This window comes from Chiloscyllium punctatum, chromosome 1 (assembly GCF_047496795.1).
Source record: "Chiloscyllium punctatum isolate Juve2018m chromosome 1, sChiPun1.3, whole genome shotgun sequence".
In the NCBI taxonomy this organism is placed as follows: domain Eukaryota; kingdom Metazoa; phylum Chordata; class Chondrichthyes; order Orectolobiformes; family Hemiscylliidae; genus Chiloscyllium; species Chiloscyllium punctatum.
In genome coordinates this window covers 124,718,171-124,744,504 of record NC_092739.1, presented here as the reverse complement: position 1 = coordinate 124,744,504, position 26,334 = coordinate 124,718,171, and the positions used below count along the sequence as shown (strand labels likewise).

The window sequence follows — 26,334 nt, the reverse complement described above, 5'->3', positions numbered from 1 at the left end:
TCCTCTCTTTTATTTCATATTTTTGATAAATCTATTAAGCATTTGAAAAGTTGGAGCATTGTTTGAACCATTATCATTTTGTTATTTCATAACTTTGTGATGAATTTGATATCCATTCCCCATAGTCATGGCTTTATTTTCAGTTGTAGAAGGGGTGGACCTGTAAAATGAATGGTACCCAGTCTACAGATTAGCTGACAGATCTCATCTGGAAGGTAAGAATTTCTCTTTTGGAGGACTGTAATTCCATTCGCTCTTTATTTAACCCAACAGCAGCATGGTATGGCTGGGGAAAAGGATCCTTTTAGGTGAATCAGCTTCTGGCTAACTTTCCTTTCAAGGATGGTGACACAGAGTCTACCCTCACATACAACTCCGTGGACTTGTAGCATAACTCCAGTCAAATTCCTCTGTCACAATTCTGCCAAGTCTTGAACTGCATGTGTTCTGGTTATATTAACAGCCTATGCCAGATATTCATTTAGATATAAAATGGTATTTGGAGTCATTTTAACAGAGCAGTTTCACTTATGTTATATCAACAAAATGAACAAGATGTTGATGTTGATGTTGTTTACCACATGTTCTGAAATGTTCATGTTTATTTGTGGCAGTACATTTGTAATGTTCATTATTACATGTTTATATTGTAAATGAACTTAAATAATGGTATCATCTATGCATTGATGTATTTAAAAAGGTTCAGCTGGAAAATGCTTTCAGAAAGGTCAGCTAGGATTCTGGAGCATCAAACATGTAGCGGGGGAGGATTTTTTTGATTATTGTAGCAAAGTGCCAGATTGAAGTTTGCCGTCTTCTGTATCATGTAAACATCTGTGCGTTTATACTTTCAATGTGCAAGACATTGGTTTAGCATTACTTGGAATAATTTGTAAAATTTACGTTATCTTATTATAAGAGCAATATTAAACAAAATATAAATGGCATCACATAAATTCACTACAATATTAGGGATAAAGATTTTGTTATAAAATAGACTTTATCACGGCTCCAAAGCTGACCATCAATAGTATTTCCCTTACTGATTTTAATTCTGCTGCGGACTAATGGACATAAACTGATTTTTGTAATTATTCAAATTTATTGTTGGATTGTGGAACAATCTGCTGACTTGACCCTTCTTGTCTTCGAAGGCTTCTCACTTTCAAATTTTCTTCACTTTAAAAAAAGAATTGAATTCAAAATCCATTCTTGCAAACAAGTTTCTCTCATTCTCTCTCTCTTAAATTCTTCTTTGACAGCTTGGTAACATTTCTAAAAATCTATTTTATATTTTGGAATGTCTTTTTTTTATTTCAAAGACACTATAAAAATGTAAGTCATATTTTTCTTCATAAGACTAATTAATAAATATACTTCACTTATTTACAATTTATATAAGGAGAAAGTGAGGACTGCAGATGCTGGACATCAGAGAGTATGGTGCAGGAAAAGCACAGCAGGTCAGGCAGCATCCAAGGAGCAGGAGAATCGATGTTTCAGGCATAAGCCCTTCATCAGGATTGAGGCTTGTGGGCCTGGGGATAAATGGGAGAGGGGTGGGGTTAGGGGGGAAGGTAGCAAAAGAATGCGATAGGTAGATGAAGGTGAGAGGGAAGGAATAGATAAGAGAGGAGGTTGGAGCAGATTGGTGGGAAACTGAGGAGGAGATGTGGCTGTGGTAGCGAGTCTACTTCAGGATTTTCCCACCTATCCGCTCCGCTCCACCCTCCTCGCTGACCTATCACCTTCTCCTTCACCTTCATCTACCTATTGCATTCTCAGCTACCTTCCTCCAAACCTCACCCCTCACTCCCATTCATCTCTCAGCCCCCCAGCCCACAAACCTCATTCCCAGTGAAGGGGTTATGCTCAAAAGATTGATTCTCCTGCTCCTTGGATGCTGCCTGTCCTGCTGTGCTTTTCCAGCATTACTCTCTCGACTACAATTTATATGACACGAGCAAACATCAGATTAGATAATGATAGCCCAAAGCACACATAATCATACAAACATTAAGAAGGTTGTGGAATGCTCTTCCTGAAAGTGTAGTAGAGGCAGATTCAATTGTGATTCCAGAAGGACCTGGATAATTATCTTCATTTGGGGGTATCGTTGCCTTTTCATAATAGCCTGGCAATTGTGTTGTGCAAATGTTACTTGCCATTTATCACCCAAGCCTGGATGTTATTCAGATCTTATTGCATTTGAACATAGACTGCTACAGTATCTGAGGAGTTGCTGACCATTGTGCGATCAATGGTGAACATCCCCACTTCTGACCTATGATGATTGGAAGGTCATTGATGAAGCAGCTGAAGATGGTTGAGTCTAGGACACTAACCTGAGGAGCTCCTGCAGTAATGTCCTGGAGCTAAGATAACTGACCTCTAACAACCATGACCATCTTCTGATGAGCTAGTTATAACTCTAACCAGTAGAACATTTGCAAGCAATACCCATTGATTCCAGTTTTGCCAGAGCTGGTTGAATGCAGCCTTGATGTCCAGAGCTGTCACTCTCACCTCACCTGTGGTGATCTTCCTGTACTTCTAATTTTGATTTACATTAAATTGTAGTTGGTCAACATATTCCAATGAAAGTCCTCGAGTCATAGAGATGTACAGCACAGAAACAGACCCTTCGGTCCAACCCGTCCATGCCAACCAGATATTCCAACCCAACCTAGTCCCACTTGCTAGCAACCAGCCCATATCCCTCCAAACCCTTCCCATTCATATACACATCCAGATGCCTTTTAAATGTTGCAATTGTACCGGCCTCCACCACTATCACTGGCAGCTCATTCAATAGACAATAGATGCAGGAGTAGGCCATTCTGCCCTTCGAGCCTGCACCGCCATTCAATATGATCATGGCTGATCATTCCTAATCAGTATCCTGTTCCAGCCTTATCTCCATACCCCTTGACTCCACTATCTTTAAGAGCTCTATCCAATTCTTTCTTAAAAGAATCCAGAGACTGGGCCTCCACTGCCCTCTGGGGCAGAGCATTCCACACAGCCACCACTCTCTGGGTGAAGTAGTTTCTCCTCATCTCTGTCCTAAATGGTCTACCCCGTATTTTTAAGTTTTGTCCTCTGGTTCGGCACTCCCCCATCAACGGAAATATGTTCCCTCCTGCCAGAGTGTCCAGTCCTTTCATAATCCTATACGTTTCAATCAGATCCCCTCTCAGTCTTCTAAACTCAAGGGTATACAAGCCCAGTCGCTTCAGTCTTTCCGTGTAAGGCAATCCTGCCATTCCAGCAATTGACCTCGTGAACCTACGCTGCACTCCCTCAATAGCCAGAATGTCTTTCCTCAAATTTGGAGACCAGAACTGTACACAGTACTCCAGGTGTGGTCTCACCAGGGCCCTGTACAGCTGCAGAAGCACCTCTTTGCTTCTATACTCAATCCCTCTTGTTATGAAGGCCAGCATGCTATTAGCCTTCTTCACGACCTGCTGTACCTGCATGCTTGCCTTCATTGACTGGTGGACAAGAACACCCAGATCTCTCTGAACAGCCCCTTTACCTAATTTGATACCATTGAGGTAGTAATCTGCCTTCCTGTTCTTGCCACCAAAGTGGATAACCAGACATTTATCCACATTAAACTGCATCTGCCATGCATCTGCCCACTCACCTAACTTGTCCAGGTCACCCTGTAATCCCCTAACATCCTCATCACATTTCACCCTACCACCTAGCTTTGTGTCATCAGCAAATTTGCTAATGTTATTGCTGATACCATCTTCTATATCATTTACATATATTGTAAAAAGCTGCGGTCCCAGCACGGATCCCTGCGGTACCCCACTGGTCATTGCCTGCCATTTCGAAATGGAGCCGTTAATCACTACCCTTTGTTTCCTATTAGCCAACCAATTCTCTATCCAATCTAGTACTTTGCCCCCAATCCCGTGCGCCCTAATTTTACTCACTAACCTCTTGTGTGGGACTTTATCAAAAGCTTTCTGAAAGTCCAGGTACACTACATCCACTGGATCTCCCTCGTCCATCTTCCGAGTTACATCCTCAACGATAGCAGAGGATGGTTCGATACACGCACCACCCTCTGCATGAAAACATTGCCCCTTAGGTTTCTTTTATATCTTTCCCTCTCACCCTAAACCTATGCCCTCTAGTTCTGGACTCCCCCACTCCAGGGAAAAGACTTTGTCTATTTACCCTTTATATGCCCTTCATGACTTACAAACCTCTATAACCTCACCCCTTAGCCTCCGATGCTCCAGGGAAAACAGCCCCAGCCTATTCAATCTCTCCTTCCAACTCAAATCCTCCAACCCTGGCATTATCCTTGTAAATCTTTTCTGAACCCTTTCATGTTTCGCAACATCTTTCAGAAAGGAAGGAGACCAGAATTGCAAGTGGCCTAACCAATGTCCTGCACAGTCGTAACATGACCTCCCAACTCCTGTATTCAATACTCTGACCAATAAAGGAAAGCATACCAAATACCTTTTTCACTATCCTAACTACCTATGACTCCACTTTCAAGGAGCTATGAACCTGCTCTCCAAGGTCTCTTTGTTCAGCAACACTCCCTAGGACCTTACCATTAAATGTATAAGTCCTGCTAAGATTTGCCTTCCCAAGCTGCAACCCCTCGCATTTATCTAAATTAAACTCCATGTGCCACTCCTCAGCCCATTGGCCCATCTGATCAAGGTACCATTTTAATCTGAGGTCACCTTCTTTGCTGTACATTACACCTCCAATTTTATGTAAATATTGAGATTTCCCCTTTCTCCTGGTAATAATCTAAGTTTTCCTACAACAAATACCTCATTACTTTGAATATATTACTTATATTTTGTTGAACATTCTTGAAACATGGCTACTAAAGGCCACTCATATAACAATTTTTTTTCAATTGTTCACTGGCAATTAAAGCAAAAGTTAAAAACAGTCATGCTGCATGTGTGTACCAATTGTATGTGTTAGCACACAGAAGGGACTTGAGCTGCAATCAATAAAAATTAAATAATGGCATTTGAAGCAAATACATATACTGTTAATAAATACAAAAGAAAATAAGTTATAAAGAGTCAAACAACATGGAAGCTTCAAGCAGGACAAGGTAAATATTTGAAATCTAACTCTTAATTATAATTGGCAACCTGATCAGCCCTTTCCTGTTTCCATTAAGCTATGTCAGAAAGTAACAGACTCTAACCAAAACCATGCTTTGAGTTTTCTACTTTAGTCATAAAAGATGATTTAGTTTTCTTGATGGAGTATTGAATGTTTACATAGCTGCACTTAACCATCTTAAAAATGAAAACTATTTGGATATTTTCCCTCTCACTATATGTTGAATAGAATGTGCAATTGAGCTGATGTAAGGTGCAATGTGATTAATTTTACATAATATTGGCTAACAAAGCCATTTATAATATTTAGTAAAATATTGTAAGTAATGGCAACTTTTTTGATGGCTTAAAGGTATTTGTCAGTTCTGATTGATTGCTGAGCTTTGTAAAACTTCTTGACGAAATTTCAATCATAATATTATAAAGGTTTATGAGGTTTACAACTATCTGAGAGAAGAGGAGCTGTATTAAACAGTTGTGACTGGACATGCACAACTTAGATGTTTGTTACAATCTAATTTTCTCACCATTTTCCAACCTTGATGTTGAATAGTTTCTGCGTTCATGAGTAACTCATTTCAAATGACCTTTCATTGGAGAGAATGCTGGAGAAATTGCAAATATTTTCCAGTAAGTTTCCCCTGCAGACCCACAATAGACATTACATATTTATTTATTATATAAAAGAAGCAGACTTTATTCATCAATCTGTGAAGACTCAATCAGGAAGGAACACTCTCAAACTAACTACATTTTTGTTAGTGTGCTATTATGCACAGCTAGGTTTTCAGCAGACAGTACCATTCATTGCTTCTGAGTAGTACTTAATATCAAACAAGGCCAGTATGTTACATTCCAGACAGCCTTATGGATGCACATTTTAATGGGAACCTCGCCTGTCATAGTCTTCTTTCAGGTGTGGGCATCTTTGGAAACGTTATTATTTGTTGATTATCCCTAATTGCCCTTGAACTGAGTGAGTCGGTAGGCCCTTTATGAGTACAGTGAACACACCAGATGGATCTGTTTGACAATTGATGATAATTTCAAGCTCCCATTATGGAGACTAGTTTTCAACCCCAGATGAATTAATTGAATGTAAATTGCATCAGCTGCTGTGGAATCATAGAGTGATATAGTCATAGAGATGTACAGCATTGAACAGACCCTTCGGTCCAACTCATCCATGCCAATCAGACATCTTAAATTAATCTAGTCCCATTTGCTAGCACTTGGCTCATATCCTTCTAAACCTTTCCTATTCATGTACTCCTCCAGATGTCTTTTAAATATTGTAATTGTACCAGCCTCCACCATATCCTCTGGCAGCTCATTCCATCATGCACTACCCTTTGTGTGAAAAAAGTTGCCACTGAGGTCCCTTTTAAATCCTTCTCCTCTCACTCTAAACCTATGCCCTCTAGTTCTGAACTCCCCCATCCAAGGGAAAATACCTTGTCTATTTACCCTATCCATGCCCCTCATGATATTATAAACCACAACCTCCGATGCTCCAGGGAAAACAGATCCAGCCTAATCAGCCTCTCCCTATAGCTCAAACTCTCCAACCCTGGCAACATCCTTGTCAATCTTTTCTAAGCCCTTTCAAGTTTCACAACATCCTTCCAATAGGAGGCTGCCCAGAATTGCACACAATATTTCAAAAGTGGCCAATGTTCTGCACAGCTGCAACATGACCTCCCCACTCCTAAACTCAATGGTCTGCCCAATAAAGGAAAGGTCTTATTCACTACCCATCTACCTGTGACTCTGCTTTCAAGGAACTATGAACCTGCACTCCAAGGTCTCTTTGTTCAGCAACACTCATAGAGATGTATAGGATGGAAACAGACCCTAGTGGGATTTGAACTCATACCACCAGAACATTAGTATGGTCTTACTGGTCCAGTGACATCGCCATACAGCATTACCTCTGTCTTATTCTCCTTTCCAGTGCAGATCCTCAGTGGTAAAATGGGATTGAAAAATGGATCTTCTTCACGTTCTGTATGAGCAAAAGTTGTTCAAAAGTTTTCATCATTCAATTTGCTGTTGTCTCTGCCTAATCAGATGTACATATAGCACAAGTGACAGAAGCAAAATTACATCCAGATTTGAGCTGACAAATGACAAGCAATAGTTGCACCATACAAGTGCCAGGCAATATTCATCTGGAACAAGAGAAAATCTAACCATTGTCCTTTGACATTCAATGGCATCACCATCATCCATTATCAACTTCAATGGTTTACCATTGACTAGAAACTGAACTGAACTGATCATATAAGCACTGTGGCTACAAGAGCGTGTCAGAGAATAGAAATCTTGTAACAAGTAACTCATTTCCTGGCTTCCTAAAATTATCTACAAAGCACTAATCCAGACTAGAGGAATGCTCCCCACTTGCCTGGATGAGTGGAACTCCAATAAAATTCAAGAAGCTTGACACAATCCAGAACATAGCAGGATGCTTCATTGGGACCACATACACAAGCATTCACATTCTCCACCACCAACCCGCAGTAGCAGCAGTGTGTACCATTTACAAGAAGCACTGCAGAAATTCACCAATACTTCTAAGCCAGCACCTTTTAGTTTCATCTAGAAGGACAACAGCAACAGATGCATTGGAACACCAAGTTGACCTTTAAGCTACTCACCATCCTGACTTAGAAATATATCCCCATCACTCCAGTGCCATTGGCTCCAAATCCTAGAACTTCCTCCTGAAGGGCACTGTGGTTCTAACTGCAGCAGGCAAACTGCAGCAGTTCAAGAAGGTAGTTCACCAACACCTTCTCAAGGGTAGCTATGGATGGACAATAAATGCTGGCCAGCCGTCAATGTCCACATCTCGTGAAAGAGTTTAAAAAATAACTCTTTGCTTTGCTACCCTAAAAAAAATTAACCACCTCACACCTACTAAGAATCTAGCTAGCTCTGCCTTAAACATATTTGAAATATTTTACTTCCTCTCTCTTTTGGGAAAGTCAGTACCAACAACTCACTATCATCTGAGAAAAATAAATCTTCTTTAGTTCTGCCTTATATGGGTAACTGTTTTTCTTTTACTTGTCCCATCAGAGGAAACATTCTTTGCCAATCTACGCAGTCAAGACCCCTCAGGAACTATTCAACGATAGTTACTTTTTAATGTTTTAAATTCAAGCAAATCATATTTTCCCACATTATATTTCATATACTAATACCACTTGCTTAACCTGTCTACATCATCCTTTAGAATTTTTGTGTCATCTTCACTACTTCCCTTCCCTATCTCTTGTTTGTTATTCTCAAACTTGGCTATAATACTTGAATTCCCTCATTCAAGTTGTGATCATGTATTGTTAAATAATTGTGATCCTAGCATTCAATCCTGTGGCACTCCACTAGTTATAGAATGCCATCCTGAAAACCTCTCTTTATCCCACCTCTCTGTCATCTATTAGTCATCTAATACATTATCCTTCAACACTACGGGCTCTTATCTTATTAAGTAGCCTAACATGTAGCTACTTATCACGTGCTTTCTAGAAATGGAATGCCTTCTGATTCAGGACTAGAGGACTAAAAGGCAAGCTGGAGTTGTCAGTTTTCTGGTCCATGCCATTAATTGTCATTGTCTAATTTCTGTCCTCTGAGTGGGACAACACAAAACTTACATATCAATGAGGTGAGATGATGTAACAATGAAGATGATGCAAATAGGCATATCACTGCCCACCAGTGAGAATACCAGCTCACCAGTTAACACTTCGTTGGAAAATAGGACTTTCTGTTCTCAATGTCAAAGAGGCCTTTGCTGGCAATCTCGTGTGATTTTCACAACTTTTTTGCCAATGCCCACAACATTCAGTGTCTGAGAAAATTCCCGATCCAAATCACTTGGATAAATTGTAAAGAATTTAGGCTCCAGCACTGATCCCTAGACACACTATTTGTTATGTCTTGCCAACCAGAAAATTACCCACTTATGCCTACTCTGCTTCTTGTTAGTTAGCCAATATCCTATCCAAGACAACATGTTACTCTCTAAACCGTAAGTGCTTTTCCCACTCTAACCTTTGATTGTTGCCTTACATAGTGACCAAAGCCAAGGTGGTATTAATGGGGAATTTTCACTTTAAAATAGTTTGGGATAAGCAGACAAGCACCTGTTGGAAGGATAGAAATTTTCTGGGATATATCTGGGATACCGTCATACAACAATATGACATGGATGCAACAAGGGGACAAGCAATATCAACTTAGCAATGAGTAATGAGTTGAATTTAATTAGTAACCTAATTGTGCATGAGCATTTCTCAAGTAGTGATCATAACATGATCAAGTTCAGTGTCATGTTTGAAAATATAAAGCATAAATCAGCCCCTAGAGTTTGGATTTAAGGCTGAGATGAGACAGAGACTGTCCACAATAAACTGGGAACTTCTGTCAATGGGTAGAAAACTGAAGAAGCATGGGGAATATTTACGGAAACATTTAATGCAAATAAGAATCAGTTTATACCCCTGAGAGAGAGAAACTCACTTCATAGAAAAAACAATCATGGACAATGAAAGACATAAAGGACATAAAATTAAAGTAAAGGGCTTACAAAAATGCAAAAAAAAACACAGACCCTGCTGATTGAGAAAGATATAAAGACGAGCATAGGACCACAACGCAGCTTAAAGAGCTATGTAAGGGAATTAAGGAAGAATATTTGCCAGGGACATCAAATTCAATGGGAAGAAATGTAATAATTACATAAAGGGAAAGTGGATGTTCAGGAGCAATGTTGCCCCATTAAAGACTGAAAGTTTGGACATTGTCAATGACAATGGGAAAATAGCAGACATGTTGAATAATTACTTTGTCTCGGTATTTACCATAGAAACAAGAATAGCTTGCCAGAAGTCCTGAAAATATTAATAGTAGATTGGGAATAGGGACTGAATAAAACTGTTGTAAGTAAAATATAGGTAATGAAGAGATTAATTGAATTGAAGAGTGTTTCCATCCAAAGGTAATAGAGGGGCACATTGTAGACACCTGAAACAGCTTCACAGAGGATGGTATCCCATCACCAAGTCACCCTTCATTTATACATGGAGAGTTCTTGACAATGATCCAACTTCTCAGATCCAGCTCTTAGAGTGAACAGGATGTCTGATATTCCTGTTCTTTTTGTTTTCTGACACTTCTGGGTTTTTTTTGTGTGCAGGTGTGAGACACAGTGAGAGACACAAGGTGTATGAATCTTTATTCAATTTCCACCACCAGGAAGATAGGAAAACACCCGAGTGGCCAGTGACAAGCCCTGCCCTTCACATCAAAGGGCAATGCTGTGTGATCAAACAGTGAAGAGGAGGGCAGGGATTAAATCAAAATAGAGTTGGAGGGGGAAATAGTGCACTCCACTCCCTGCGGCACCCACCTCTCCCTGAAAACATTCCTGTTCTTATCTGTCAGCCAGAGCTCCCTGATTGGACCAGATTAATAGCCCCAATCAGGGAATTCATATTCTATGAGGTCACCTGGCTGACCTCATTCCAAACACTCCAACACCCTGACTATAATCTCTGAGCTCCTGATATATAGCAGTCATCTCTCTAATTTGGAGAATTGCACAGCCCTTCACTTTTTAAAAAGGGTAAAAGAAGAAAACCAGGGATTTACAATGAGCCTAACATCTTTGGTGGATAAATTGTTAGAGTCTATAATCAAGGATGGGTTAACTGAACACCTTGAAATTTTTCAGTTAATCAACAAGAACCAGCATGGATTCATGACAGGTAGGTCATACCTGACACACCTCATTGAATGTTTTGAAGAGATGACTAAGATAGTGAACATGGGAATGTCTACAAAATTCCAGAAGGCATTTGATAAAGTTCCACATAGGAGACTGTTAACTAAGGTAGAAGCCAATTGTATGGAGGCAAACTACTGACGTGGCTGGGAAATTGGTTGGGTGACAGGTTACAGAAAACAGGAAGAATGGATAGGTATTCAAAATGGCAGGATGTGACCAGTGGTATCTCACAAGGATCTTTGTTAGTGTCTCAGTTACTCACATTGCTTGTTAATGACTTGGGTATGGCACAGAAAAATCATATATAAAAATTTACTGATGACACAAAGTTAGGTGGCATTATAGACAGTGTAGATAATAGCATAAAATTACAAGGCGATATTGATAGACTAAGTGAATGGGTGAAACTGCAACAGATAGAGTTTAGGGTTATCCAGTTTGGACTGAAAAATGATAGATCAGGGTACTTTCTACATGGTATGAAGTGAAATACAGCGGATGTCCAAAGAAACTTGGAGGTTTAGTTGCAAAGATCTTTAAAAGGTCACAAACAGATAAAGATACAGAAAACAATCAAGACAGCTAATGAAATGCTGGCTTTTATACTTAGAGGATTGGAGTACAAGAATGTAAACACTATGCTGAAGTTATATAAAACCCTGGTTAGACCTAACTTGGAATACTGAGAGCAGATCTGAGCAGCACACCTTAAGAAGGATATATTGACCTTGGAGAGAGTGCAACCCAGTACAAATTTACAAGAACTATACCTGGACTTGCCCTAATGAGGAGAGATTATACAAATTAGGCCTGATTTCTCAAGAATTTAGGCCAAAGTCTTCAAAATATTAACAGGTAGATAAAGATAAACGATTCTAGAACTAGGGACTATAGTCTGAGAATTAGGGCCAGACCATTCAGGACAGAGAATAGGAAACACTTCCACGTGCAAAGAGTGGTAAACTGTTGGAAGTTTCTTTTACGAATGGAAATGGATGCAGAATCATTGGTTAATTTACATCAGGGACAGGTAAATTTTTGTTATGTAAATATATCAAAGAATATGGGTTAATGGCAGGTATATAGAATTAGACAACATGATCTCATTGAATGATGAGACTGGTTTGAGGGACTGAATGGCATAATCCTATTCTTGTGTTCCTATATTATCACCTATCTTCTGAAAGTATAACTACAGTACATAACTGTTTCCCCTTTACAGGTTACTCCTTTAAAGGACACCAATAACTTGATCAAACATGATCAACCTTTCACAAATTTACATTGCTTTAGCCTGATTACCTCAAATTCATCCAAGTGCTCCATCATAACTTCTTTAATCATAACTTCCAACATAGAATGAAATAAAAATCTAAAAAAAAGTCAAATAACAACCATGAACCCACATGTTATTGTCATAAAAAAACATATCTTGGTCACTATAATCCTTTAGGGAATGAAATCTGCTATAGTTATCTGGACTATACATGAATCCAGGTTGACAGTAATGTGACTAACAATGTGGGAAATTAGAGATGGGCAATAAATGCTAGATTAGGTAAAAACAATGACTGCAGATGCTGGAAACCAGATTCTGGATTAGTGGTGCTGGAAGAGCACAGCAGTTCAGGCAACATCCAAGGAGCTTTGAAATCTATAAATGCTGCCCTAACCAGTAATGTCTACATCCCTTAAACAAATAACAAAAACTCTCTCACTAGCTACTTCGGTTCACTCGTGTCCAAACGTTCAGGTCCTGAGACTTGTTAATCCTCAATTGGCCTAGTGTTATTATCATTAGACTGTTAATCCAGAGACCCAGCTAATCTTCCAGTGACCTGGGCACAAATTCCGCCACAGCAGAGGGTGTAATTTAAGCTCAGCAAAATCAAAGTAAAAGTCCAATGATGACTGTGAATCCATTGTCAACTCTTGGAAAAACCCATCTGGTTCACTAATGTGACATTTGACTCCAGTCCCATAGCAATGTGGCTGAGTCTTAACTGCCATCTGGGGTAATAAATGCTGCCTTGGCCAGTGACGCCCTTATCCCATGAAAATAAGTTCCAACAATTTGCTTTGCACCACTTTCCTGGTGATGCAATTTTCTCAAGTTCCTTTCTCCCTACATATTCATGATCAACAGCTTTTTCTGGAATATTATTTGTATCTTTTACAGTGAAGACTGAAGGAAAATATTGAGTAAGTTAACCTACCATCTCCTTAGTTTTCATTACTTACCAGGCTCATTTTCTATAGGACCTGCTCCCTTTTTCTCACTCTTTATTTTTTAAAATAACCGTCCAAACTCTTACTATCTGTTTCACCCAGTCGATCGATATCTGTCTACTTCCTCCTTGTATTGATGTTGCAACATTCTATCTTGATGTCATCAAGATAGAAGATATGAAGAATAAAGTATGAAAGTTACAATAAGGACATCTACTCAACAAAGTAGAAAATTGTCTACAGGTTTAGTAGCAGAGGACTGGAGAATTGGAAATGTGCCCTTGTTCAAGAAGGGCAGTATAGATGACCCAGGGAATTATAGACCACTGATGGCATTGTGGCTCAACCCACAGCAGGTGGACTGTGGCGCTTCAAGAAAGCAGCTCTCCATCACTTTCTCAAGGGATCGCTAGCCAACCAGTGATGCCCATGTCCAACGAATGAATAAATAAAAGTCTGAAAATTTAGCAATAATATCTTCACTCACCTCATTCATGTCATTCATACAAATTGTAAAGCGTTGAGGGCCCAGCAAAGAGCCCCTACCAGACTTTACTCATCATATCCAGCACGGATTTGTGAAGGGTAGGTCTTGCCTTACATGTCTTATTGAATTCTTCGAGGAGGTGACCAAGCATGTGGATGAGGGTAGAGCAGTGGATGTAGTGTACATGGATTTTAGTAAGGCATTTGATAAGGTTCCCCATGGTAGGTTTATGCGGAAAGTCAGGAGGCATGGGATAGAGGGAAATTTGGCCAATTGGATAGAAAACTGGCTAACCGGTCGAAGGCAGAGAGTGGTGGTAGATGGTAAATATTCAGCCTGGAGCCCAGTTACAAGTGGAGTTCCGCAGGGATCAGTTCTGGGTCCTCTGCTGTTTGTAATTTTTATTAATGACTTAGATGAGGGAGTCGAAGGGTGGGTCAGTAAATTTGCAGATGATACGAAGATAGGTGGAGTTGTGGACAGTGAGGAGGGCTGTTGTCGGCTGCAGAGGGACTTAGATGTGATGCAGAGCTGGGCTGAGGAGTGGCAGATGGAGTTCAACCCTGCCAAGTGTGAGGTTGTCCATTTTGGAAGAACAAATAAGAATGCGGAATACAGGGTTAATGGTAGGGTTCTTAGTCAGGTGGAGGAACAAAGGGATCTTGGGGTCTATGTACATCGATCTTTGAAGGTTGCCACTCAGGTGGATAGAGTTTGTAAGAAGGCCTATGGAGTATTATCGTTCATTAGCAGAGGGATTGAATTCAAGAGTCGTGAGGTGATGTTGCAGCTGTACAGGACTTTGGTTAGGCCACAGTTGGAGTACTGTGTGCAGTTCTGGTCGCCTCACTTTAGGAAAGATGTGGAAGCTTTGGAGAGGGTGCAGAGAAGATTTACCAGGATGTTGCCTGGAATGGAGAGTAGGTCGTACGAGGATAGGTTGAGAGTTCTCGGCCTTTTCTCGTTGGAACGGCAAAGGATGAGGGGTGACTTGATAGAGGTTTATAAGATGATCAGAGGAATAGATAGAGTAGACAGTCAGAAACTTTTTCCCCGGGTTCAACAGAGTGTTACAAGGGGACATAAATTTAAGGTGAAGGGTGGAAGGTATAGGGGAGATGTCAGGGGTGGGTTCTTTACCCAGAGAGTGGTGGGGGCATGGAATGCGCTGCCCGTGGGAGTGGTAGAGTCAGAATCATTGGCGACCTTTAAGTGGCATTTGGATAGGTACATGGATGGGTGCTTAATCTAGGTTAGAAGTTCGGCACAACATCGTGGGCCGAAGGGCCTGTTCTGTGCTGTATTGTTCTATGTTCTATGTTCTATGTTCTATATCCTGACAATCAGGAAAAGATCCATTTATGCATTCAGTCTGTCTTCTTCCAGCCAGCCACGGTCCTATCCATGACCTTTTGATGTGGAAATCTGAGTACAGTATATCATTGGACTGTCTTTTATCCTCACCAGACCTTTATTCCTGGAAAGAACTCCAACAAGTTGCTTAAACATGACTCCCATGACACAAAACCATGCTGACTCTTCCTAATAATCTTGAATTTTCAAAAAATACACAATATAAATCAATTCTAATCATATTGAATGCTGCGGCAAGTTCATCAGTCTGAATGATCTACTCTTGTTCCTATGTTACTAGGATCTCCTTAATGACCGATATTAATTGCCCATGACAAATGTCAAGTTATTGTCCTGAGGTTTCCTAGTTTCTGTATCCCTTCCTTCTTGAATAGATGGGTTATGTTTACTACTTTCTAAGCTGCTGGAACCTTTTCAGAATGTTGGGAACTTTGGAAAATTACCACCAACACATTTACTATCTCTTTAGTAACATCTTTTAAGACTCTAGGATGAAATCCATCCGGATCCGATGACTTGTCAGTCTGTAGTTCTAACAATTTTCTCAATACTGTTTTCTTAGTGATTGCTAATTTCCTTTCCTAACTTACTGAATTGCTGCTTTTTTTTAACATTCACAACAGTGAAGACAAAGATAATATATTTCCTTATTTCATTTGCCATTTCCTTATTATTGTTCCTTGTTATTAATTTCCCATTCTCACCCCCTGCAGGACCAGCAAACACATCGACCTGGACCCAATATACCGGCCACTGTAGCAGATAACTGGAACTGACAACCGGAAGTGGCAGAGACAAACCACTATAAATGCCGAAGGAAACAACTCAGAAGCGCTTCACAGGAGGCAGGGGATGAAACATCTGCAACATCTGCAACACAAATTCACAGCTCGGCAAACAGAACCACAACAATGAGCACCCGAGCTACAAATCTTCTCACAAACTTTAAACTTTATTTACTCTTCTTTATCGATACCTGTGGAAATTCACTATCCAAATTTACATTGCTGGCTAGATTTTACTGTATGAAGTAACAGAATCTATTTTAAAAGGCAATAAAGAATAATGATGTGTTTTTTTTTAAAGACAGGCAACCATATAATTGAGTGACATATATAGGTGAACCAATATATAAATATATACATTATGTATATGGTGACTTGTAGCTGTTCATTATAGAACTTGACTAATTTGAACTGAACTTTGGAAAGGTCATATATCACATTTGAAAGAGGTCACCAGCGAACTAGCTTCACATCTGTAACAACAATAGTGTCTGTTTCTCTCAAAAATGAGAATTCAGTAGCACTAGTTGTAAGACAGTTTCTGGTTAATATGACTGTGTTTCAGCAATTTAGTGGTTGTTTATTTTTGTATTTGTTGTTCTAATCTGATTTCAAACCACAATCTCAAGGTCTGTGCTTTAAATCATTGGCAGTACTAATCTCATGTGACTGATCCATTAGTGCTGTTGCAATAACTTGCTGTAGTGACCATGTTTCGTGCTGATCCTAGGCAATGGTTGCAACATTGTTGTGCTCAATCTCATTGTCATCAGGATTTACAGGCACAATTTCCAGCGGCAGTCAATAGAACATAATCAGGATTGTTGTCCCTGCCTCCTTTGGCACCCACAAGGGCATTCAAGTAAACAGATAGAAAGACTTGCACTTATGAAGCACCTTTTGCTGCCTCAGGACTTCCCACAGCATTTTAAAATCAACACTGTACTCTTGACATCAAAACACTTTGGCAGAAGAGAAATCACAGCAATCCATTTGTGCAGAGTTGGGTTCCACAAACAGCAATGCAGTGACGTCCAGATAGTTTGGTTTCAGTTATCTTAGTTGAGAGATAAACATTGACCAGGACACTGGGAAAACACCACAAGTCTAGAAAAGCCCTCCCCCACTGCTCCATCCCTCTCCAGCTGCTTTTCTTTGAAATTGTGCCATGGGACCTTTGACGTTCAAGAGACAAGTCAAACAAGGCCTTGGTATAATTTATTCTCGACATCCTAAAGTATTTTACAACCAATGCAGTACTCTTGCTACAGGAACATTGTAACCATATAGAAAAAAATGATACAGTACCCCAGTGTACTGCAGCTGAGTGTTAACCTAAGCTTTCTGGTGTAGGGCTTGAATCACCTTCTGACCTGGAGGTGAAAGTGTTTCCACAAAGCCACGACTGACATCATATGTTTGTCAAGGTTGACAAATTGCAGTGTGCCCACTGCTGCCCAGCTGCACTGAACTAATTCAGTGAAGGCCATAGGTTATCGCAGCTGTCATTGGAAATACGATGAATTATAGCACGAAGTCCTGCAGATTTATTGTTTTGGTACTTTGAATGAATGAGTCCAAAGTGGTAGAATCAAAAGATAACAGAACAATTGGAAATAAGGAAAACACGCATATCTTGTGGAAGTAGTTTACAGCAGCTTAAGATTCACTGGTGCCCATAATTTTTGAGTGACACAGTTCCACAAAAAGAGTTAGCCTTTCTTTACCAGTCAATCCAATTTAATCACTCATATTTTGATGAATTAAATAAATCCCACAATAAAACATGCAGATTTACTCATAGTGATTGAGCATATAGAAGAAACATGAAACCTATATTAACATAGAAATGTGTGCTACAACTTGAAGGTCTGTGGCTAGGACCATGTCCATTTTAGTGAAGGATACATTCCCAATCATAGTCAGCCTATCAGGTGAAGTGCAAATTAATGAAAGCAGGTAAAGAATCAAAGATCAAGTGAAGCCAGGGTCATCTTATGCTGCTCCTGGGGGATAGCTACAGAGCAGCAGGAGATCAGAGCAGGACCTGGAATATAATCCTTTCACATGCCACAAAATGTTGGAATGGAATATGATAAAAAAATTAAAAAGCGTTTTGAAAATTTAAATCAATGAAAATAAACTCCAATAACAGCAGATTATTGTCACTTATGTTGTCAGCATTATAGACAGAGCCAATAATACTTTATAGGTGCCTTAACTATATGAAATATGAAGAGAAATATGGCAGAGCTGTGAGAGAGGTCCAGTGAGGCCTATGTTTTGAAAAACTGCAGCAGCTTTTGAGAATGTTACGTGCATTGAAGTGAGATTATCATTAGGCTGTGGAAAATTGCCTTATAAGGGGAATTATTAGTTGTCATTAACTTTATTAACTCCACATCTCACCTCATTAATATGCAGCTTCTTATCCTATCATACAGTAAGAACAAACTGGATGCCAAGAATTCTTGACAATGATCTCAGAGCAGATGGCTGGCAACTTCAGCTCGCTACCTACACCAAAGAACATCCATTTTGGACATTGGGTACCAACATCAGGGCACCAGCTACATGCACCCCACATCCAGAGACATTGGCATCAGACATGCACCAGCCTCTAAAATCTTTATGACACACCTACAATGCACTTCTATGCTTCAATGTTGTACCTTCAGGTCACGATGTGGAGGAGCCGGTGTTGAACTGGGGTGGACAAAGTTAAAAATCACACAACACCAGGTTATAGTCCAACAGGTTTAGTTAAAAGCACTAGCTTTTGGAGCACTGCTTCTGAAGCAGGGCTCCGAAAGCTAGTGCTTCCAAATAAACCAGTTGTACTATAACCTGGTGTTGTGTGATTTTTAACTTTGTACCTTCGAGTGCAATAGCAGTAAGCATGGTAATGCTGCAGCTAGGATACTGTGTGCTCAGACACACACACCCAGCTCATGGACTGGACCAGGCTGCATCTCCAAACTGTTTATATGTTTTACTGTGCACTCACTTACAGCCTGCCTGGATGCTCAGAGCATCCCTGCTTTATCTTGCTATTTTGCACCTTTCCCCTCAGCCTTTACTTGCCTTTGAGCACAAGACACAAAGCTGGAAAGTTTGTTATGGATGTCAGTAAGCCTTAGTCAAGTCAAGGGGAATATCATTGCTCAGAAGGATCTGACATAGTCAGTCAAGGGCAACGTTTAATGCCAGTCCAAGATTTTGAACACAGTCAGCCAGTCAGCCAGTTGGGGCAATCAAAGTCAGGATCCACTTATAGTGGGCAAAGAGCTGAATATTAGGCAGCCCACCACCCCTCTTGACTCAAGCAGTTTTCCTCCTGGAATGACTGAGAAATGTGTATAAGTGGAGGTGAAAGTGGGTGGCATAACTGTAATGTTTTATGAGTGAGCAGGCAGTGCAGAAGACATGCAGGGTTAGTGGTGCTGGGGGTTGGGGTTGGTGAGAGTGAGGGAGGGAAGCTATATAAAATAGTGAGAATTGTGGACCATGAGCCTTGGTAGGAAATGGGTACAGCAGCAGAAATGGTGTGAATGTGTGGAATCAGTGAAATGATGGTGGCACTTATCCTGGCAGAGTGGAGGTCATTGAACTTCTTCCTACATTGCTGTGCATTCCTCCAGTGAGTCAACACTACACTGACTCACATGGGCAATCTTTGAAGAGGCTAGCATGATCTAATGCTGTGACCTATGCTTCTGGTCCTAGGTGAAGGGGTAGTCCAGCTTCTGAGTGCCCTGTTTCCCAGGACCGCAATGTCCCCGTCCACAAAGCAAGGAACCAGCTTCTCCACTCTCTCTGCCATGTCCAGGAAAAATGCCAGGGAATACGCCTGGAGGCTCTGGTTTAACAGCGCCTGTCTGTGTGTACAATGGACCTTTAAAGATGGCACTGGCACCAGTGGCACTGCCAGTTGATTCTGCAACATTTTTCCATGTGCAGTGACGGAAGATGGAGCTAGAATCAGGCGTGGCAAACTGGGCGGTATTTAGCAAGTCGTCTTTGGTAAAATGCCGCTTAGATCTTGGCTCGGCCTCCTGGAGAGATACCCTTCATGAGCCTCGATGAAACTGACAGCCAAAAAAACACAAAAATCCAACTACATCTGAAAAGCGTTATCTTGTTTCTCACTGTCGCAAAGATCACCACATAGCAAATTACCAGTTAGCTGACCACTCCCCCCAGCTGGTAAATATTTTTATAGCTGTTGTGCATCAAGGATCCTTCAATGTTCTGGTGTCATATACGGATGCAAGCAAGCTGAGCTGAGCACAGCATTTCCTGTTTTCAAAGTTTGCTTTTCAGGGCTGCAAATGCTGTAGATATCATTTGGATACGTTAATTAAAGACACTTGAACACACATTCATTTCCATTTATACACATGCAAATACAAGTAATCAGACACCTTTGCTTTGTGTCTTTCAAAATGTTTTCCAGTTGAAGACAAATTTCTTTTGAAAGTATTCAGACACCTGCTATAGGTCATGTTATCAGTGGTGTTTGCACTATTTTAGTTCCCTTCTCTCCTCCTGTACCAAAAACACTAAGTTAAAATTCCACTGATATTTGGCATCCCACTTAGCAGTCATTCCTCATGCATCAGGTTATTCAACAAGGAAGAAGGTCAGATTGAATTATATCCAGGGCTCTCCCACATTGGCAAATACACATGTATACACGCCAATAACAAATACACACACACGCATGCATGCACTCAACCACCCACATGCACAACGTTTGCCAGTAGGGGTTACTATGAGTCACCGGAACAATTGTTGAAATCAGGAACTCTGATTATATTTTCTTGTCTAGCCAAGAGGTCCATTGTAGTACTCTAATCTTAACCAGAGCTGTATTCAATTATCCAAACCTAGAACAGGTACTAAACTTTACACCTAATTGGTCTTATGGTTCAGTGATACATTGGATTGTGCATTTACTGAATAAACTTTGAGGCAAATCTCCACTTGTTTTAACCTATGTCCTGCAGGTGTCATTTAGTTATCATCTACTTTGCCTTAAAAGCAGCTGGACTGTCTTTCTGAATCAGTTTCAGATCAGTGAGCACAAAAGCTATTCTCCGACAGAATCACAGAATCCAAACAATGTGGAAATAGGCCATTCAGCCCAACAAGTGCACACTGATGCTTCAAAGAACATCCCACCCAGACCCATCCCCCTACCATATCTTTGCAACTTTCCATTTCCCTTGGCTAATGCACTAAGTGCACCTTCCCTGAACACTTTGGGCAATTTAGCATGGCCAATCAACCTAACTTGTACATCTTTGGATTGTGGGAGGAAACCCAAACACCCAGCAGACACAGAGAGAATATGCAAACTCAATACAGACAGTCGTTCAATTTTGGAATCAAACCAGGTCCCTGGCACTATGAGGCAACACTGCTAACCACTGTGCTGTTCTTGAAAAACATTGTAGAAAATAAATATAACAAGTGTATTCTGATAAACTTGAGAACTGATATACGTAATTCTGAGATGCTTCTTGAACAATTTTACAGTTGTTTCTTTAGAGTATTTTATTAGTGGAAATCTGTTTAAATTTGCTCATGATCATCTATTTTGACTTAATGATAAATTGCAATAATCACTAATTCTATTTTTTAGGACTTTTAATCTGACATAATTGTCAAAAAGCAACAATAATATCGGTGCAAGATATCTCCTTTGCTACATGTTCCAGCAAAAGTGCAGACTAGAATCCAAATGCACTCTTGAACTGTTCTGTATGCTAGTTTACAGTGGAAAATGGAACACTTGATTCATTCATGGCAATAATCACGAATTAATTTAGATGGAAATCACTATTTTTTTGAAACTGAAGCAAAATATGGCCAAAGAAGTATTAACAGAAGCATATGTGAATTTTATATACAGTGATAGCCTCATCATTTGGGGCTGCACGGTCGCACAGCGGTTAGCACTGCTGCCTCACAATGCCAGAGACTTGGGTTCAATTCCCGCCTCAGGCAACTGTCTGTGTGGAGTTTGCACATTCTCCCCGTGTCTGCGTCGGTTTCCTCCCACAGTCCAAAGATGTGCAGGTTAGGTGAATTGGCCATGCTAAATTGCCTGTAGTGTTAGGAGAAGGGGTAAATGTAGGAGAATGGGTTTGGATGGGTTGCTCTTTGGATCGTCGGTGTGGACTTGTTGGGGTGAAGGGCCTGTTTCCACACTGTAAATAATCTAATCATGGAATCCATTCAGCCCATCAAGTCTGCACTGACCCTCCAAAGAGCAATCCACCCAGACTGTCCTACCTCCCCTCCATCCCCCACCCTATCCCTGTAACCCTGCATTTCCCATGGCTAATGTACTTAGCCTGTACATCCCTTGACACTGTGGGCAATTTAACATGGCCAGTCTACCTGACCTGCTCATTTTCAGACTGTGGGAAGAATTGGAATTAATTGGAACTTAAATAGAACTGCAATGACACATCCAAAAGTCTTCACCATTGCAAAGACAGTGGCTGTGAAATTCAATTGGCTGCTACTTATGTTCTATCGCAAGTTTGTTGGGACTGTACTAAAAGCATAAATGACCTTAGGTGTAATTTCTTTGGTGAGGCTTATCTGCCTCGTGTGCTGGTATAGTAAGAGCTTCATGATAGTACCTTGAACACCTTCTTGCAATTTTCACGTCTTCCTCAATGGTGACCAATCCTCTCATGTTGGTGTTATTCATAAAGTTAGAAATTGTGTTTTTAATACCGAAATTTAAACACTTAATATAAGTTATGAACACGTTACAGGGGTGTTTGAAACCAAAGCAGGTCAATAGAGTTGAAATAAAGACCAATAATGATCTAATTGAACTGTAGGGTTGCCAACTGTGATTGAATCTATTCCTGGAGGTTTCAACACATGACTTTCTACGAGCCCCAGCCAACCAGTACATCCACACTACCATGCTGCACTAATTGGAAGCAAAACAAAATCATTATCAAATTGTAAAATGCTTGACTGTCAACGAAACAGCCTTCCCTTTTCTTATTTTACATATTTTAATATCTGACAAAGAGAAATTATCTAAAAATTGATGAAAAGTAGAGTTTAAAATGTATCTGTTGTTTTCCTCCGGGTTGGACATGCAAGATCCTGGAGATTGAACTTCAATTGCTGGAGACAACACGACAATCCTGGAGGGTTGACCACCGTATATGTTCGGGCTGGATAACCTCCACCTGTTCTGATTTTCATAGAATCATATAGTACAGAAGAGGGACTTTGGCCCATTGAGTATATACTGACAAACACTACTCTAAATCTACACTAATCCCATTTCCCAACATTTGGACCCTAGCCTTGAATGTTGTGACATTCTAAGAGCTCATCTAATGAATCCATTATGAAAGGTTTAAAGATTTCCCACCTCAACTACCCTCCGAGGCAGTACATTTCAGATTCCTACCGTCGTCTTATCTGATCTTTTCTGATTGCTTTTTGTACCAATGTACTAATTTGTTAAAAGGATTCACTTGATTAGATCAAGGCAACATTTTCTTGAATTTACAACTGGCCCTTTCAGGAGTGAATTCAGGAATTAGTTCTTCACATAAGATGTGATAGAAATCTGGCATTCTAAGACAGCTATAGATTTCACTGGAAATGTTAATGCATTTTGCAGATTTATAGATTGGCTAAGCTTCTGTAATTCGGATTCCATTTGACCTTGGCTGAATTCCAACATTCTTCAATCTGTAAAAATATATGACCTTGGTGTGACAACAACTGCATCAGACTCCAAAATACAGCAAATCTTTTAATTTCTTAATTCCAAAATGTTTTATGTTTAAAACAGGATTGTGACAGAGTCAAATTGAGCAAATTCAGTGACTGGCTGTTAAGTATTCTGTATGGGACCAATGGTGCATAACACTTAAAGATGTCAAAGAAACAAAAGAACATCTTGAGATAACAAAAGGTTGATGACCTCAACAGCAAGCTACTCCCTAAAGATTACAAAGACATTTTGTATTTATTTCATTCAAGAATACAATATACAAGTGACAGAGGTTTAAAGCCTGGTTCAACTTTACTGGAATGTGCTAGTGGGACTAAACATTCTAGTGTATACTAGCCTACGTGCTGTGAAGGTCACAATCAAAGAACCATCTGCAGCTATGTTGTGTTGCAAGTAAAGGAAGACCATCTCTTACTGCAAGTGATGAAAACCAGCAAAAAAATAAAAGACAACAGAAAGATTCTCTCTTGTCTTGACTGCTGGAATCAAAAGGAATCAAAACTACAGAATCTTAACTGATCTGCAAAACTAAAAATCATGAAACCAACTATTAAACTGTCAATGCTAATGCCAATAGTAGCCTCCACTAAGTTGCATATTATTCATTTATCTGCTCTTTAAGAACTTTTCTGAGACAAACTGTGTAGCTTTTAAAAAGTTTATGTTTTATTTCATTATCCCTTATTTCCAATCTCTATGTATGCATATTATTCCCATGTTTAGTCCATCAATAAAATGTATTAACTCAAGGAAGTATGGTTAAATTGGCTCATTTTTAAAACCTAAATTACTTTGGTTTCTGGTTGAATGAATAAATCGGGAAACCAATTCCCCCTCCTCATCTGGACAATTAATGATTTGGGGTCGCCTGTTAGAATCCAAATCAAATGGGGAATCTTGCTCAGGTTGCAGACATAAATTAGGAATCACATTGCAATATCATGTTATCTGTGGCAAACATGCCCAGATTGACCCTGCTCCACCCAGTGCAATTATTCAAGGAAAAAAAGTTAAATATACATTTTTACGATAGCCCCCCGTTGAATTGAATAGCAAAATTGAATGCAGCATGTTCTTACTAAATGATCATTTGCATACCAATTCTTTAAAACAGGCAATGGGTCAAATGTTAGCATCAAGAATGTGTTTGGATGCCTACTGAGGAGTTCAAACCAATATGGAGTACAAGTCACTGCTAGCATAAAGCACATGTAAGCTCGCTGGCTGATAAATTGGCCCCTTTACACCCTGTATTAAGCCTGTAAACCTAGAATAAGTACAATCTAAATACTGGACTCATACCTTAGCATTATTTATCTTGAATTTGGAAGCATGAGTTGATTTTTAAACAATGGATAAATGGCTATTTTCAGGATCATATTAATTGTGTTTAACAAACCAATCCATGGAAACAAAAACAGAGTTGAATTGTAATTATTGGATACATTTGAGAGCCAAGAGGAATTGATACAATTGCAGTTCAGCTCTCAAAAGATGATGATTAGTTAAGATACAGGTAAGCTGGTCATAAATTCATGTTTCCTTCATGTTTATCATTTTACAAAGATAGAATGTAAGAAGTAACAATAAATGTTTTCCATTTATGAAGTTAATAAATACATAAAATATTTAACTCTATGTCATTCAGTCATAAAGTAGTTCACATCTGTTACAACCATAGATTGTTTTTGCAATGAATTGACATGTAAAGCATGATTTTTTAATTGAGGTATATATGTGTGAAGGTCAATGCCAGATACCATCAAGATCAAACAGTTGGGTGATTAGCTGACTATAATTAACGTCATCATTCGCACGTTCAGGCCAATCATTAAGATAAAGTAAAGGAAGAGCTTGGATTTATAAAACAACACTGATGTTCTCAGGTAAATTGAGAATGCTTGACTAATGATCAGTCACTTCTGATTGGCAAGTCTCAACTCAGCAAACAGTTCCGTACAGCAAGCATGAATTTTTAAATGCTTGAGGTTCCACGAAGAAGGTAAGACAAAGAAAACAAGGCAGCTAGGCTGTGAAGCTGGAGATTTGCTGTGATAGTGGATCACAGCATTTGGATTTAAGGTTAAAATACCTGAGCACAAAATGGACACATTTCACACAGATTTGAGCATAATTTGCTCCCTTTATAAAGAATTTCTTATTAAAAAAAATTAGCAATATTGAAATAGGACAGGTTATATCAATGATTTCCTCTTCCTCACCATTCACACATTGTAAGCAGGTTTTGAGTTCCAAATTTGAATGGGGAGATGCAAATATTTTCAAATCTAACAAATTTATGAATCAAGACCAAATCAGTAGAACTATTCACGTATAAATCACCAAGAATCCTTGATTGGTTCAATTTGATATGTAAAGCAATAATAAATGTTAGCATTCTTTCTGAACTTGTTTGAACAATTTTTGGTCATTGTTAGTTTGGCATGATCAAACCATCCAAAGACATTTCAACACATTTGAAATAAGAATTTGTGAATATCCCCACTGAATAAGGTAATTTGCATGCAGGGATTATAATAAATTGTTCCTACATCAGGGATTCCAGAGGAAGTTATAAATTGTATAATGAATTGGTTGGATAATACAGAACAGATGATAATTTATCAGTGGTCATGATTATAAATGGTATTATATGACCAATGACTATGCTTGATACTAGGATTAATAACTTTGCTTTGGTGATCGCAGCAGAATAGTCCTGTTCGTGGATAGGGCCAAATTGTGTAAAAGGC

At 39.6% G+C, this 26,334-nt stretch overlaps 1 protein-coding gene across 2 annotated transcripts in view; it reads right to left on the bottom strand.

Annotated features, from left to right (window-relative positions):
- ccbe1 (collagen and calcium binding EGF domains 1) overlaps window positions 1–26,334 on the bottom strand; it is a 311,398-nt gene that overhangs the window by 121,872 nt on the left and 163,192 nt on the right. The window lies entirely within an intron of this gene.